The sequence below is a fragment of the Equus przewalskii genome, chromosome 2 (assembly GCF_037783145.1).
Source record: "Equus przewalskii isolate Varuska chromosome 2, EquPr2, whole genome shotgun sequence".
Classification (NCBI taxonomy): Eukaryota; Metazoa; Chordata; class Mammalia; order Perissodactyla; family Equidae; genus Equus; species Equus przewalskii.
The window spans coordinates 82070892-82085733 of NC_091832.1; the positions used below are offsets into that span (position 1 = coordinate 82070892).

Genomic DNA, 14842 nt, shown 5'->3' on the forward strand with positions numbered 1-14842 from the left:
CCAAAATGTTCACTTACAGAGCTGTCGACTGTTCTGAACGCTCTATACCACGTTGAGTTAAGTGCATTTTCCCAAAGGTGAACAAGCGAAAAGTACAGCGCTCATGGTCACCTGAATGGAGCTGTGACAAATGTCCTGTTAGAAGATAATCTTCAACAGCTACAGCTATCAGTTCAGTCTATCCAAAAATGTTCCCGTAGATTAAAAGGCACAGACATATATGTGTTATTTTAAATTCAGTTAGTTCTGCTTAAAATCAATGCTGATTTAAGTTACTGGAGAAAGGTAGTACACACAGCAACTTTCTTCCAAAATCAAGAGGTAAAAAGGTAGGGTCTAGCACAAAAGAGGTTAAGGGCTAGTGGCTAAAGCAACAAAAGCATTGAACAAATAATCTTGAATAGTAGACCTTGGCAAGAATCCTTGATACTTTTCAATGAAAGAATGTGGTCCCAGTTCTGTGATCTTTCACACTAACAGAGACTTTTGCTAAACACAGACCTCAACAACTAAGGAATTTAAAGCACTTTATAATAAACCCAATTCCCTATCACATTCCTTTCTGGTAAAAAAAAAACAAATTTTGCAAGACTTATTTTGCCTGTAGAGGATGAAAAGCACAAGGATGAAGTGAGTGACTTAAGAAAGTAAAATGCACTCCTCTGTCCCATGGCCAGAAGCAAAAGTGACACATCCTTACAGCAAGAAGAGAGACTTCATGAACAATTTTAACAGAAACACAGCAGAAGGCACACATCCACAGGAGCATTAGCCCCTTCAAAGCCTACATGCTTAAGACAAAAACGTCTGCCAATGCTCAAGACATCTTAAGCACAACTCCTTTAAGGATGCCTTCATGTCTATAACATTCTTTTGAAATTTTCAACTGTGGCAAATTTGGTTCTTTGAAAATGGAATTTGATATCTGTAAGCTGGAAATACATTTAGAAAATAAAGAGAATCATCAAGCTGAATACTGTTTTCAACCAAAACGATAAGTGTTTTTCTTACGTGGCTTCTTCTAAAGACAATTCTTTAAAATTGTTCCAAACTTCCTAACGGCAGCAGCTATCGAATAAGCAGGCAACCTTCCTGGATAAACTCTTTGAAGGGCACATTTCACTTTTTACAAGGTCTTTGGTATTGGCATTGTGTGTACACCTAATCCATTAGGTAACAGTTATATCTGCTTCCATTTTTTCATGTCATTCATTCATTCAACAAATATTTATGGTTCACCTCACACATGCTAGGTATAGTGCTAAATCCTAAGGATATAACGTTGAGCAAAAAACAGGCCCACCACCCGTCCTCATGAAGACAATTTACATAAGCACATAAATTGTAACAAATAAGTCAGTCCAATGAGGAAAAAAAAGATACATAGTGATGTAAAAACCTATAATAGTGAAACCCAACTAGTGTAAAGGGGCTTCCCTGAGGAAATAAGGTTTGAGCTAAAGATAAATAGGAATTTACTAATTAAGCAAAGGGAGCTGATGGGGAGAGTATGGAGATGGTGGGAATGGGGGAGGAAAGCATTCCGAGCAGAGTGAACAGCATGGGCAAAGGCTCTGTGGCTTTTTAAAAGAATATGGGTATGTTAAGAAATGAAAGAAAGATGGTGATGTTAAAGCATTGAGAGCTAGTAAGAGAATGGTATGAGATGAGGCTGGCAAGATAGCCGGGCTGAACTCCACAGAGCCTGGCACACATTAAGGATCTTTATTTACCTTAAGAGTCATGAGAAGTCCCAAGGGGATTTTAAAATGGGAGGGGATGTGGGGAAGGAAAATGACACCATGAAATCTACACTATTTAAACACCCCTAAGGCTGGAGTGGAGAACCAATTTGGGAGTGGACAGGATAGAAGCAGCAAGACCAGTTAAGAAGGTACTGTAATAATCTAGAAGAGAGGGTAGAGTTAACACAGATGAGAGAAATGAATGGATTTGAGAGATACTAAGGATAGGAAATCAGTAAAGGGTTGGATGGTATTCTATTTTCCTTATTTACTCAAAGATAATGCTTTGGTTTTTGCCTAAGAGTTCCTCATTTGTTAATTATTTGCAAACCAAAAAAACATCACGCAAATGTTAGAGTTCTTTTTCAATCAGCTTTCTGCATTATATTTTATATTCTAGATAAAGAAGAAAAAGTAGCAAAGAGAAAAACAAAACTTAAGAAGTATCTCATTTTATGCAAAAATGTGTGTTCCTGAAAAATTGTGCTATACCTGGGTAATAAAAGAACCTATATCTTAAAGACTATTCCTGAGTAACTACTTCTTCTGTGCACAAAAGCACACACTAAAAAAAATGCAGAACAGATTAGCATGATACTATAGCAAATGAAAAGTAAACCACTATCTTGATTATTTCCATACATCATTTCTCCTTTATTACAGGGTAAATTGGGTGATTTTACAATTCTAAAAGGATGGAATGGCTAAGAAATTTAATAATCACCATCAAATTTTATAATAATCTATTTAGTAAGGAATTAGAATGACCAAGAAGCTTGCAAGGATTTAAATCGATTCTTTCACCAATGACTTTATCCACACGAAAAAGTCATTTTTTAACCTACATTACTACGATATACCATCTCCACTCCACTCTCTGCAAAAAAATACAGCTTTCTCATAAGCCTGGGTTACAATGTCATAGTAATGTAATAAGAAGTTCAAAATGTAGTCAGCTTTATCGACTATATGAACACATATACCACAAAAAGTCTAATTTTGTACGAATTGGTCACATGTTTTTGTGTCTGACATATACAGACCAATTTGTACCACAGCTCAGAACAAACATAAAAGAGGTAACTGAGTTTTAGTAGTCTCAGTATCAACAACAAATGTACCAGCTAAATTCTAATTCCATGAGCTAAAAAAAGACAGTCTAATTATGAGATTTTGCAACTAGAGTTTATATCACCCCAACAAAATGCAGCTTTTAACTTGGAAAGAAACAAATTCAATATGAAAATCATTGAGGAAAGAATATAAAACCAGAGTATGTCAATAAACTCACTTCTAAAGGCTAAATGCACTTTTAAACATGCTGCTTTTGGCAATTTAAGCCATAACCCAGCCATTATTTGATCAGATATTCTGTATATGAATTTCTGGTTTCCTCCCTTAAAAAAATCATTAAGTTACTAAAGTATATATGAAGTAACATGAATAGCCTAAACTAGTATCTTGACAGTCATGATCATTTATAATACAGACACTTAAGCCTGAATTGGGCATACAGCGGTATTTTGAGAAATATTATATTTCTGATATGCCACAGTAGCTCCCTGAGAAATGCTGTGCTTTGCCTCATGTGGTTATTTTTAAATGCATACCTCAAAATCCTTTCAGCACAGGGGTGAAGAATGGAAATCATGAAAAACCTCATTATTTTTTGTTTTTTAAGGAAAAACAGAAAAAAGACAACGATTTAGGAATTAAAATCTCAAGCCTTATGACACTGTAGGACTACCAAAAAAAGCAATTTGCAGAAAAACATTAATTACTACTGAACTATGCCAGGGAGTGTACTCTATGTGCCAAGTCACAGCTCTCTTGGACATTTTATGATCACATTAAAACACAGTTGAAAGATGAGCCCTGTAATAAAAATGTTGACCCTCTCATGATTTCATCTGCTTGACAAAGATGTCATGATAAGTTATTTTGCCCATAAGTCTCCAGAGACAACCATGCTACTTCATGCACTCACCAATTATTTTAGCAAGGAAGAGAAAAAGGAGTTCTCTTATCTAAGCCTCATGTCATCTTACATCTTACAATTTCTGAATTTCACGTGAAAGGATTTTCATTCACCCTTTACTTTTCTTGAGGAGCACAAAGATGTCTAAAAAGATAGTGAAAGCTTAAAGGATTAACCAGGATATTAAAAGTCTCATTCTTAATTTTTATGAAATTTTATCTGGGGTTATTTGGCATTTTCCAGATTCTGAGAGGAACTGATTACTAAGGAATCTTGGTGTGAGAGTTTACCTTTTTTTGTTTGTTCTTACTTTTTATTATGGAAGCTTTCAAAACATGGAAAGTAAAGAGAATAGTACAATGAACTGCCATCACTCGACTTGAAAATTAACAATGTGTGGCCAATCATAATTCAGCCAATCTAATCTCTCATTTCCACTCCTTGCCTCTGCTGGGTTGTTTTAAAGCAAATTTCATATATAAAATCTGAGGTAAGCAGAAAAAACAGTCCCCAAAGAGAAATCACTTCCTAATCCCCAGGAGGTATGAATATTACCTTAAGTGGGAAAAGATGTGACGATAATTTAGGCTCTTAAGGAGGAACTGATCTTGGATTATCCAAGTAGGACCTAAATGCAATCACATGTGTGCTTGTAAGATCGAAGCAGGGGCCGGCCCCATCGCCGCGTGGTTAAGTTCCCACACTCCGCTGCTGCGGCCTAGGGTTTCGCAGGTTCGGACCCTTGGCACAGACATGGCACCACTCATCAAGCCATGCTGAGGTGGCGTCCCACATGCCACAACTAGAATGACCCACAACTAAGAATATACAACTATGTACCGGGGGGCTTTGGGGAGAAAAAAGAAAAAATAATAAAATCTTTAAAAATAATAATAATAATATTAATAGATGAACGTATAAACAAATGAGCTATATGAAAATAAGTATCCTGAAAAAGTTATAATACAATTTCTCCAAAATTGCTACTGGCAGCTTGAAGCCTAAATGCTGGCATTGCTCTTAAAGTAATAGGTAAAAGGAATGAATATTTAAGACCACTCTGTCAGAACAAGTTGTATACAACTCCCCAGGCAGTGATATTTCAAAACAGCAAAAAGAGATTTGTGAGCATCTGTCAATTTGTGACATGCCTACAGCTCTCCAATTGCTCAGAGGAATATTCCTGTGTCATCATTAGACACTAATAGTTATTGAGCACTCCCATGGCTTGGAGGCAAGAACAGAAGGCCTTTAGGAAGAAAATGGTTCTGTCTTCACAGCCCAGCAAAGAGAGAGGCCAGGAGAACAGTAATGGCAATTTACTGGTGGAGAACCTAAAAGTCACGAGCTCTCATCTCTGCTTGATCTGCATCCTTCAGGCCAACCTTCTCAACTCCATGCTTGTGTCTCCAATTCCTGCTGGACAAGTCCACATGGAGCTCCTGCTATCAAATTAACTTTGAGGTAATAATAGTTTTTCAGCATCTAGCCAAGTCCCTTCCATTGAAAAATGTCCCATTAGTGTATGTTAGTGGTGGTCTGTTCCTTTTTTTCCTTTCTCATTTTCTTTTTTTTTTAAAGATTTTATTTTTTCCTTTTTCTCTCCAAAGCCCCCCGGTACATAGTTGTATATTCTTCGTTGTGGGTCCTTCTAGTTGTGGCATGTGGGACGCCGCCTCAGCGTGGTTTGATGAGCAGTGCCATGTCCGCGCCCAGGATTCGAACCAACGAAACACTGGGCCGCCTGCAGCGGAGCGCGTGAACTTAACCACTCGGCCACGGGGCCAGCCCCCTCCTTTCTCATTTTTATCACTTTACTTGAGGACCTTATACCATAAAGGCACTCTTCTGGGTAATATAATGATTATTCCTAGAAGGCCAGAAGACGAAACCAAAGAGGCACATTCCCCCATATATAATCTGGCAAAAACACGGCCCAAGGGAGGGTATGCCTGGCATATACTAACGAACAGGCGCATCACTTGGTGGGACAAGATTTTGCTAACTTGCATACTTCGGTGAAAGACAGGATCTAAAGATCTCATCACAGTCACAGACTCAAAAATACCTCAAATGAGATAGTATTTGTGAAAGTGTTTTGTAAACCATGAATAGCCAAGGGACTGTTAGTTCTGTTACTGATGTGGCTATTACAAAGGCACAGATCTGGGGAACATGTAGTTATATCGTTTGAAAGAACTAACGAGGTATGGAGAGAAGGGATCTTCAGTAAGAAGAAGGACAAAAGAAAGAGAGGTCCCAGAGGATACGACAGAAAGCCTAGGCAACAAAGGGGGGTAAAGGGCTCCAAGTTAGCACACTCCCACTCAATTCAACAAATACTTACTGAATGTCAGACATTGGTCTACGTCTTGGGATAGACAGCCAAAGACAGCCAATACTAATATAGCCCAAGATCCTTCACCTTCATGGAGTTTTATATTCTTATTCAGTGAGACAATCAATAAACAATACATACAATAAATAAGTAAATTTTAATATGTTAGAAGATAAGCACAGGAGAGCAGGGTAAGGGGGATGAAAAGTGTGGAGGGTTTGCAATACTTTGAGCTTAAAAGATGAGCCGAAGAGTAGAATGTGGTCAGATTTCCAATGCTGTTCCTCAACAGCTAAATTCAATTGCAGGAACAATGAGGAAAATCATACTGTGCTTGAATGAAATTTGCATTAAATTTGACAAACCCAAATTGCCTAGGAACATACAGCTCATTTTCCATACTTCTTCTCCTTCACTCTTATTCAAAATTATTCACAACCACGTGCTACACAGCGTATTTACAGAGGAAGATATGAAAAGACTTAGCCAGAGGTAGAGCAAAGGGAAATTACAAGAAACAAGAGCAAAGCAGATGACAGTAAAAGTAGTTGCAAACCAGTATCTCAGGAAAGGGCTAACTCAACAGAACTTTAAATATGACAGGTTTTTTCTTAGGAAAAGTTGGCTCTGGGTCAAGGATGATTTATGTTTCATTTCTAGTAACAACCCCAGAAAACTGGCAGAGTGTCCCTGGAGCACCGCATTGATAGAGTTCTGGGTCCTGTGGGAAGTGAACTAGACATTTCTTCCGTGGGCTCAAGATGAGGGAGTGTGAGCACGCAAGCCCTACATTTGCCTTTTCTTCCCTAGGAAGATCTTAGTGCTAAAAAAAAAATTAGTAAATGCTCACCGGCCACTTACTAATTGAAAGGCAACACCAAGAACAGTGGAAGATTTGGAAGAATAGAGCTTGGTCCAAGCCCTAAAGGGGTTAATAATCTAGTTGAGAAGGAAAAATGTATTAAAGATAACACTAGAAGGCAGCAAATACCTAAATTCTTAAAATTTCAGTAGAGATTCAGATGCTAGGAAACTACTACAAGAAAAGACAGCCAAGAAAGGCTTAAAGGAGAACACAAGCTCTGACCTGGGTTTTAAAGAGTGCACATCACTGAAATAATTGGAAAGAGGAAGGACTGATCCCAGCAGAGATGGAGTAAAAGGAAGAGGTAGGTGTGCTCAGGAATGAGGAAGAGATCAGCAGGGCAGCCAGAGCAGAGGATGTACACAGGGCACCAGGTCATAGATGCCTTGAGTATTAGTCAGAGTTCTCTAGAGAAAGAGAACCAATAGGAAAGACATATATAAAGGATAACATATATAGTACATAGTTCAAGTTCAAGTCCAAGTCCAAAGGCAGGAAAAGACTGATATCCTAGCTCAAAGACAGTCAGGCAGAGAGAGTGAATCTCTGTTACTCAGTCTTTTTGTTCTCTTCAGGTTGTGCAGGGATTGAATGAGTCCCACCCACAATGGGAAAGGCACTGTGCTTTACTCAGAATACGATTCAAATGCTAATCTCATCCAGAAACACCCTCACAGACACACCTAGAATAATGTTTAGCAAACTATCGGGGCACCCCATGGCTCAGTCAAGTTGGCACACAAAATTAACCATTACACCTTGAGCTGAGTCATCACCCAGTAGGCCACAAGGATCATGATTGGTGACAGGAACAAAGCTTTACTTTATAAAATCAAACTGAGTATGGCATGAAAATGGACTAGAGGAAGAAAAATTGGAAACAGAAACAAGATAAAAAATATTATAATTGCCTATGTGATACTAAGAGGCAACAACAAACATTTATAGGATTCTATTCACTATAAGGTACTCCACTAGGTGATCTTGTCACTCAATAGTTTAACTTGATGTCAGGATCCAAACGTAGACCTATCCAGCAGGAATAGGAGAAGCAAGCCTAGGATTCCAAAGGTCAGCAATAAGGATGCAGATTTAGAAATTATCCACGTAGGGAAGGCAGCCAAGTAGAGAGTTTGCTCCTGGCACGCCGACCCGGACAGAAGCTCAGAGGACAGCAGGTTGAGCAGCCAGGAAGAGTGAGGAAGCCTCACCAAACCTACTCCTTTTGTGATTCACTGTGAAGGAATGACCACTCCTCAGTGACAAACTAACCCTAAAACATGATCAAGAGGTAGGTTTACTTTAAGAAAAAAAGGGAGAAGGCAACACAACCAGTCCCCAGACTCCCAAACACAAGTTACAAGCTGATTTTTACCATCTACAGCAACTCCAGGGTCTACTTTTCAAATAGGACATGCAAGGTCCTAAACAGTAACACAGTGGAGAAGTACAAGAAGGAAATTCAGAGAAGGTCAAACTTAATCAAGCGGATAAGAAATTAGCATTAACTATTAGGTTTTTAATACGACTCTAAGGTAAATAGCAGGTAGTCTAGCGTTTCCTGAAGCAAATCAAGGTCAATGAAAGTTCTGCTGTCAGACTTTTCATAAGCATTTAAAGCACTACATCTTGCTTAAAACAAGCAAAAGTGTAAACATTTTGTAATACACACAAACAGGAGAGATTTAAAATACTCAACTTACAAAAAAAGTTACTAATGTTAGTGAATAAGCAATAATCAAGAATAATACATTAGACATGTTGCATCTTCTCACAAAAAGATCAAAATACGAGTATATACAAACTATAGTTTCCCCTATGTCCAAAGAAATTCTTATTTTATAAGAAAAGCTTTCATACAGAAATATTAAGTAATATTTTTATAATAAAATACATATGGACAGACATCATCTATATTTGTAGATGTATTTTTCTATACTCATTCTGATATATTACAAAGAAAATCATGAATGAACTCCAAGGACAAGTTCCATAAATACAAACAAAACAGAAGGCACTCATTTTGAGAAATGAAACATAATCCTCTAATTGAATGGTTATGAACAAAGCTTGGACTCAATGAAAATATCAACCAACTCTCTAAGATGGTCAATAAAAACTCTGCCACAGGAATTCCTGAAATGTTCCTGCTTCAGTGAATATGAGTCATGAAATTTAGCCAAAGTATCTTATTTCACATTTTCCACATACAGAAGAGTAACATCAGTCCCTGGCACCTTCTACAAGCCTAAGGATCCTAAAATTGACCCAGGATCAATACTTCAACAGAGGTAAACTTTCACAATACAAGGAGAGGAGCTAACATACCCTCATTCTGCATTCTGCAAAACCTACTGGATTCTCTGAACTCCTTAATGGCATGTCCTAGAATAATGTTATTAAGAAAACGTTTAAAAAAAAAAAAACAAACTATGCTCCATAAAAGCTAATTAGCAGCTCATCCAACAACTGGAGGGTATTTTTATAGCTGTTATCAATTACTATCTTCTCCAGGGGAAAACAGTAAAAGCAGACAGAACCTGAAATGTGAAGAAATGAGGTGAGCCCTATCTAAAAGCTCAGAGCCTTCTGCTCCTATGACCTCTTGTTTTAGTGTCTGGTCATGGATTAATAATTTCTATCTTCAGTCTTATACCTTCAGAAAGAAAAAAGGTATTAATATAATTTTAAATGGAATTTAATATAATTTTAAATACTATTAGAGGAAGTATAAATTAGAGAAATTTAACATTTTCATATCTCTGTCTCTTTCACAAAACTTTCCTACAGAAAACACTCACACAAGTGTACTTTAAGGATCTTCTCTAAAGTACTGTTCTTAACATGGAAAAATGGGAAACGACCCAAATTTCCAACAGTAAGAGATTGTTTAAATAACCTGTGATGCAATACTATACAGACAGGATGCTCTGTATGTATGGTCATGGAAACATTTTCAAGATATATTAAGTTAAAAATAAAAACCAAGTTGAAAGTTGTTTAGTATTACGCCAGCTGTTATTAACAATCACAATAATAAGAAATATATTTTAACAAAGAAATTTTGGGGGAAAAAAAAATACCTATTTATAGCAGTTTCCCCAGAATATAAGATTAGACCGCACTTTAACTTTCAACATTACACGTCTGTAATGTCTGAACATTCAATAATATGTATTTGTGTATAATCAGAAAAAACAAAGTTTAATTTTAAGTTAATGATATAATTGGAAGGGAAGTAGGAGAAAATCTCACGTATAAAGGGAAAACTTAGTGTGTTAGAAACTGTTCTATATGACCCCTAAAATATCATCAGCCTCTATCTCTCTTTTAGAAGACAGTTAGATCCTTATTCTCAGAACTTCATTAAGCAACACTCATAGATATTGGACAAGCTCCATTAGCATCTCCCATTAGTCACAGCTTCTCAAGATAAAAGTTTAGCCCAAATTCCAGTATTTATCAAATTCAACTGAGCAACACTGTCAATTCCTAAATAGCTGCAGACAAACTGCCAAAGTGTGTCTAATTCTAATTCAAAGTTATTACAGAATTAACAAAAAATACAGGAAACATACCGAGTCTGAAAGTTCTAGAGAGATTTGAAGCATTTTCAATATGGAAATATGAGGAATTAAAGATAAACTTTTTTTTTTTTTTTGCTGAGGAAGATTCACCCTGAGCTAACATCTGTGCCAATCCTCCTCTATTTTTTTGTATGTGGGACACCTCCACAGCATGGCTGGTGAGTGGGGTAGGTCTGTGCCCAGGATCCGAACCTGCAAACCCAGGCCACCAAAGCAGAGCACATGGAACTTCATCTACTTGGTCACGGAGCCAGGCCTACTGATAACTACATTTGAATCCACAGTCCTGTAATCTATTCAAACATTATAAAAACCAGATAGAAAGAGGAGAGAATTGCCTAGCAAAGTAATTGAGGAATCACAACCAGGGGGAAAATTTCCACCTGCCTGGGGAGGAGTTAAACTTGTGCTGGAAGGGGTTTGTCTCTATAGTTATGTGACCTTGACAAAACATTTAAACTCCTATACCTCAATTTCTTCACCTGCAAAATGAAAGAACTGGGAATAAACAATCTCTGTGGTCCCTTTCAGCTCTAAAATTCTGAAAAGAAACTTTTACTCTAACCTTTCCAAAGGATTTTTTTTTACATAATATAAAATATAAGATATAGGGGCTGGCCCAGTGGCAGAGTGGTTAAGTTCATGCACTCCGCTTCACTGGCCAAGGGTTTGCAAGTTTGGATCCCGAGCACGGACCTAGCACCACTCCTCAAACCATGTTGTGGTGGCATCCCACAGAAAATAGAGGAAGATTGGCACAGATGTTAGCTCAGCAACAATATTCCTCAAGCAAAAAGAGGAAGATTGGGAACAGATGTTAGCTCAGGGCCAATCTTCCTCACCAAAAAATAAATGAATAAATAAATAAATATATAAAAGATATAAAGGTATAAGGTACATAGCCAAAAACAACAGACCCCTGTCAGGTTCCTCCTTAAGTTTGAGTACCATTCCCCAAAAGAAGCTCCTTCAACTCTTCGAGATGTTTCTTCTGGTAATTACTTCCATATTTGTAAATCACACATTTATATTGCTATTTCCTGATTTCAATTTTAGACATTACCAAAGTTCTTTATTCAGTCTATTGGGGCATTTATGCATCTACTCCACCTCCCCAGGTACAACTACATTGTTGAGATGCAAGGATATAAACATAACATACACATATATATGTATACATATTTATATACACTCCTATCCCCAACGAGCTCACACTTTGGTTAATTAGAAATAAGATCCCATTTCACATCCAAACACTTCACAAGTTGTAGCAGAGAAAAAAATTAAAAGCATTGCTTCTAAATCAGAAATCCTGAATTCAGTTCTGAGTCCACCACATACAGGAGCAAAGTAGGCACCTAAAAGTTCCTTATTCTCTCTGAATCTTATCTGTTTTCTTCCTGTGTCATCTGAATATAACAGCACCCACTACAAAATGGTTAAATTACAAAGCACAAATATGGTACACGTCAAAGTACTTTGTTAATCATAAAGCACTATAAACACATTAATTTCTGTTACTGTCTTTATTAAGAGATCCCTATAAATGAAGTCCCTGAAATTATTGGTTCCTCTTGAACACTGTTCCCCTACCTAGGCTAAAAGTTAAGAGTTGGAATTTGCTGAGAGTAAGAGTGAAATAGATGTAAATTGTGTTCCAAGGCCAGAATCTGAGGGTCCAGCTCTTCAAAGGGCCTATGAACCGCCCTAGGAGACAAAAGTACACAGAATAAAGACCAAGCATCTAAGCAGGGATCCGAGAGAACAATTTTGCTTTAGATTTGCAGAGAGAGGGAGCTTCCTTAACAAAAAAATTTTTTAAACAATACAAGAACATAATTCCAAAAGTCACTCCTCAGGCAACTTTTGCTTCTTCTAATAGGTACCTCTACATTTCTACATAATTTGTTTGTACATCTGCTTCTTGATTTGTCAACATTATCTACTGACTTCCTATTATGGCAGAAAGAATTTGGAGAGAAAGTGTTTTGAACCAAACTTGGGAGGCAACATGCAGAACTGTCCAGCAATGCATTACTCTGACTCTGTAATAGTCCTTTCTTTTCTAGTCTTCGAATGCCTACATTAAAAGTGATACAACCCATAGTATCTCTATGTAGAGGCAAGAAGAAAGCTAGCTGGGCAGTTGGGTCTAAATTATTAAACCACTCTAAATCTCTCTCTGAATCCAGTTCAGAAAAGCTTGGTTTCTCTTGCCCTTTCCACCCTCCCCACATAGTTTAATCTTGTTTCTAAAGCTATAGGACAAATGATAAATGGGACCCCAAACTTAATTTATTTCAAGACAAGCACGGACACAATTCTTATGAGCTCTGTGGAAAGGGATTCACTGGAGCTAAAAGAAAACAGTCTTTAATTATCTGAAAAGTTATCTAAAGCCAACAAGTATGCTGCACTAAAGAGTAGATTTATGGACTGAATCTCCTGCTCAATTTCTGTCCAGAGAAGACCACTGAAGTTCTCCAACCGTGGACTTCGGTTGCAGTACACTAGGTTTGGGCCCCTTCAGGGACAACATCCTGTCTAGTGCTAGGTGTACAAGTGAACTTGAGGTCAGGGAGGTGACCCCGCCAAGCAGGCTAAGGAGAGGAAATCTTTTCTCTCTTTAATCAACAAGATAAAGGTGATTAAGCAGGAATTATTTTTTTCAATGACGTACATAATTCCATCAGGTCTGCTGTGGCTATTAGCAGAGAGCAGCTGACTTCCTAATGAGATGAATTTGATAGCAGGACCCTTTCAGAGAAGAAGCTAAAGAATGGGCCCAATTTACAGGGAAGCAACAATTGGTATGCACTGTTTACCACTACTCCTCAGGGCGGTCTCTCCTCGTTTGGGGCTCCTTCCCCCCGACAGGGAATTTTCCCGTCCCTGGATGGCTAAGGCTGCAGGACCTGCTGAAGGGTGGAAGCCGGAGCAGTTAAGAATGGACGGATCCAGGTAGGTGGGACGGTGCTGGGCTAAGTCATTAGCTACGCTCACGTGATTCCCAAAGTCCCAAGCAAACACAGCTACCGCTGCCACCAACACCTCGCTCTGGCCGGGCTTGAAATAGGACAGCAGCTAGTTCCGCTCCCTAGCAGAAGCGAGGTTTAACAAGGGAGCTTTGTTGAGGTCGGGGCGGGGGACACACACACACACCATCAGTAACAACGATCGCGACTTGAACACAGTTTCATTAGAGAACTTAGGAAACTGAGCGACGGCCACCCAACAAGAAATCCTTACCCCAGAAAAGTGCTGCAAACCTCCGAGTGGCAATGCCTCTCTGTCTCTTGTATAAACGAGGAGGTTTGGAAAGAGAAACTGAGTCCCAGATCTCTTTGCCTTTACCTCTTCCTCCCGTAGGACCCCAGCTCTCTGGCCCCAGGGACCAAGGAAAGGGGTGGAGAGCCCTGACGTCCTTCTCCGTCAAAACAAGCTGGCCCGCTCTCCCCCGGGGTTAGTCGCCGAGTAACGCCTGGTCCCGAAGCTCTGGGAGCCACCTCCTCCCAGCCGTGCCTTGGCCCGACGCAGTCACCTTGTTTGGCATATTCCCAGGGGGCCCCCCATCCCAATACCTGTCCCTGCAGCCCAGCTGGGGGATGCAAGAAAGGGACACCTCGGCTCTCCCACTCCCTTAACTCCCTCAAGCGCTAATATGAGATCGGCGTGCCACGTACCTGTCAGCGGCCGCGGCTCCTCCTCCCCGCGCGGTGGGGGACTCGCCGGACAAACGTCCCCGGACAGTCCAGAAAGTTTGCGCCGCGGTCCTGGGGACGCGGGTCCCGGAGCCGCCACCCGCGCTAGGCACCGCGAGGAAGGGGGAGCCGGCTCCTCGCCCGGTCCGGCCGCCGCTCGCAGGTCCCCGCCCGGCTCCTCCCCGCGCGGCTCCAACTCCACAGCCGGGCCGGGGGAAGAAAGGAGGAGACGGGGTAAGGTCTGAGCGCAACTTTTCGACGGTGCGTCAGCCGCGGGCAGTGCCGCGCGGAACCCGGGCTCGCCCCCGCCCTCCCCGCGCCCTTGGGAGCGCGGGCGGGGCTGAGCCGGGGCGGGGCCCAACCTGCCCTGCCGGACCAGGGGAGCGCCGCCCGCCCCGCCCCGCAGCGCCCCGCCCGCCGCCAGCCCCGCCCCTGCCCCGCCCCTGCCCCGGGACGTGCCGCTGCCAGGTGCGCCGGGCTGCGTCGGCCGCGCGGCCGCCCGGCGCCGGTTTCCACGGTGAAGGAGGAGGGGCTTCTGAGGGAAAGTTTCCACCGAAACTTAACCCGGGCGGCGTGGAGGACGCCTCGCCCTTGGGGGCTCGCCTTTCGCCAGGGCCACGCCCCTTCA

General features: G+C 40.4%; 1 protein-coding gene across 4 annotated transcripts in view; it reads right to left on the bottom strand.

Annotated features, from left to right (window-relative positions):
* Positions 1-14582, bottom strand: part of FHIP1A (FHF complex subunit HOOK interacting protein 1A) — a 224460-nt gene extending 209878 nt beyond the window's left edge. For all 4 annotated transcript variants that reach the window (XR_011537748.1, XM_070611568.1, XM_070611570.1 and 1 more), the window contains exon 1: positions 14197-14582. The gene's annotated coding sequence lies outside the window, so the exon portion shown is untranslated. The remainder of the gene's footprint in view (positions 1-14196) is intronic.
* Between the last annotated feature and the right edge of the window lie 260 nt (positions 14583-14842).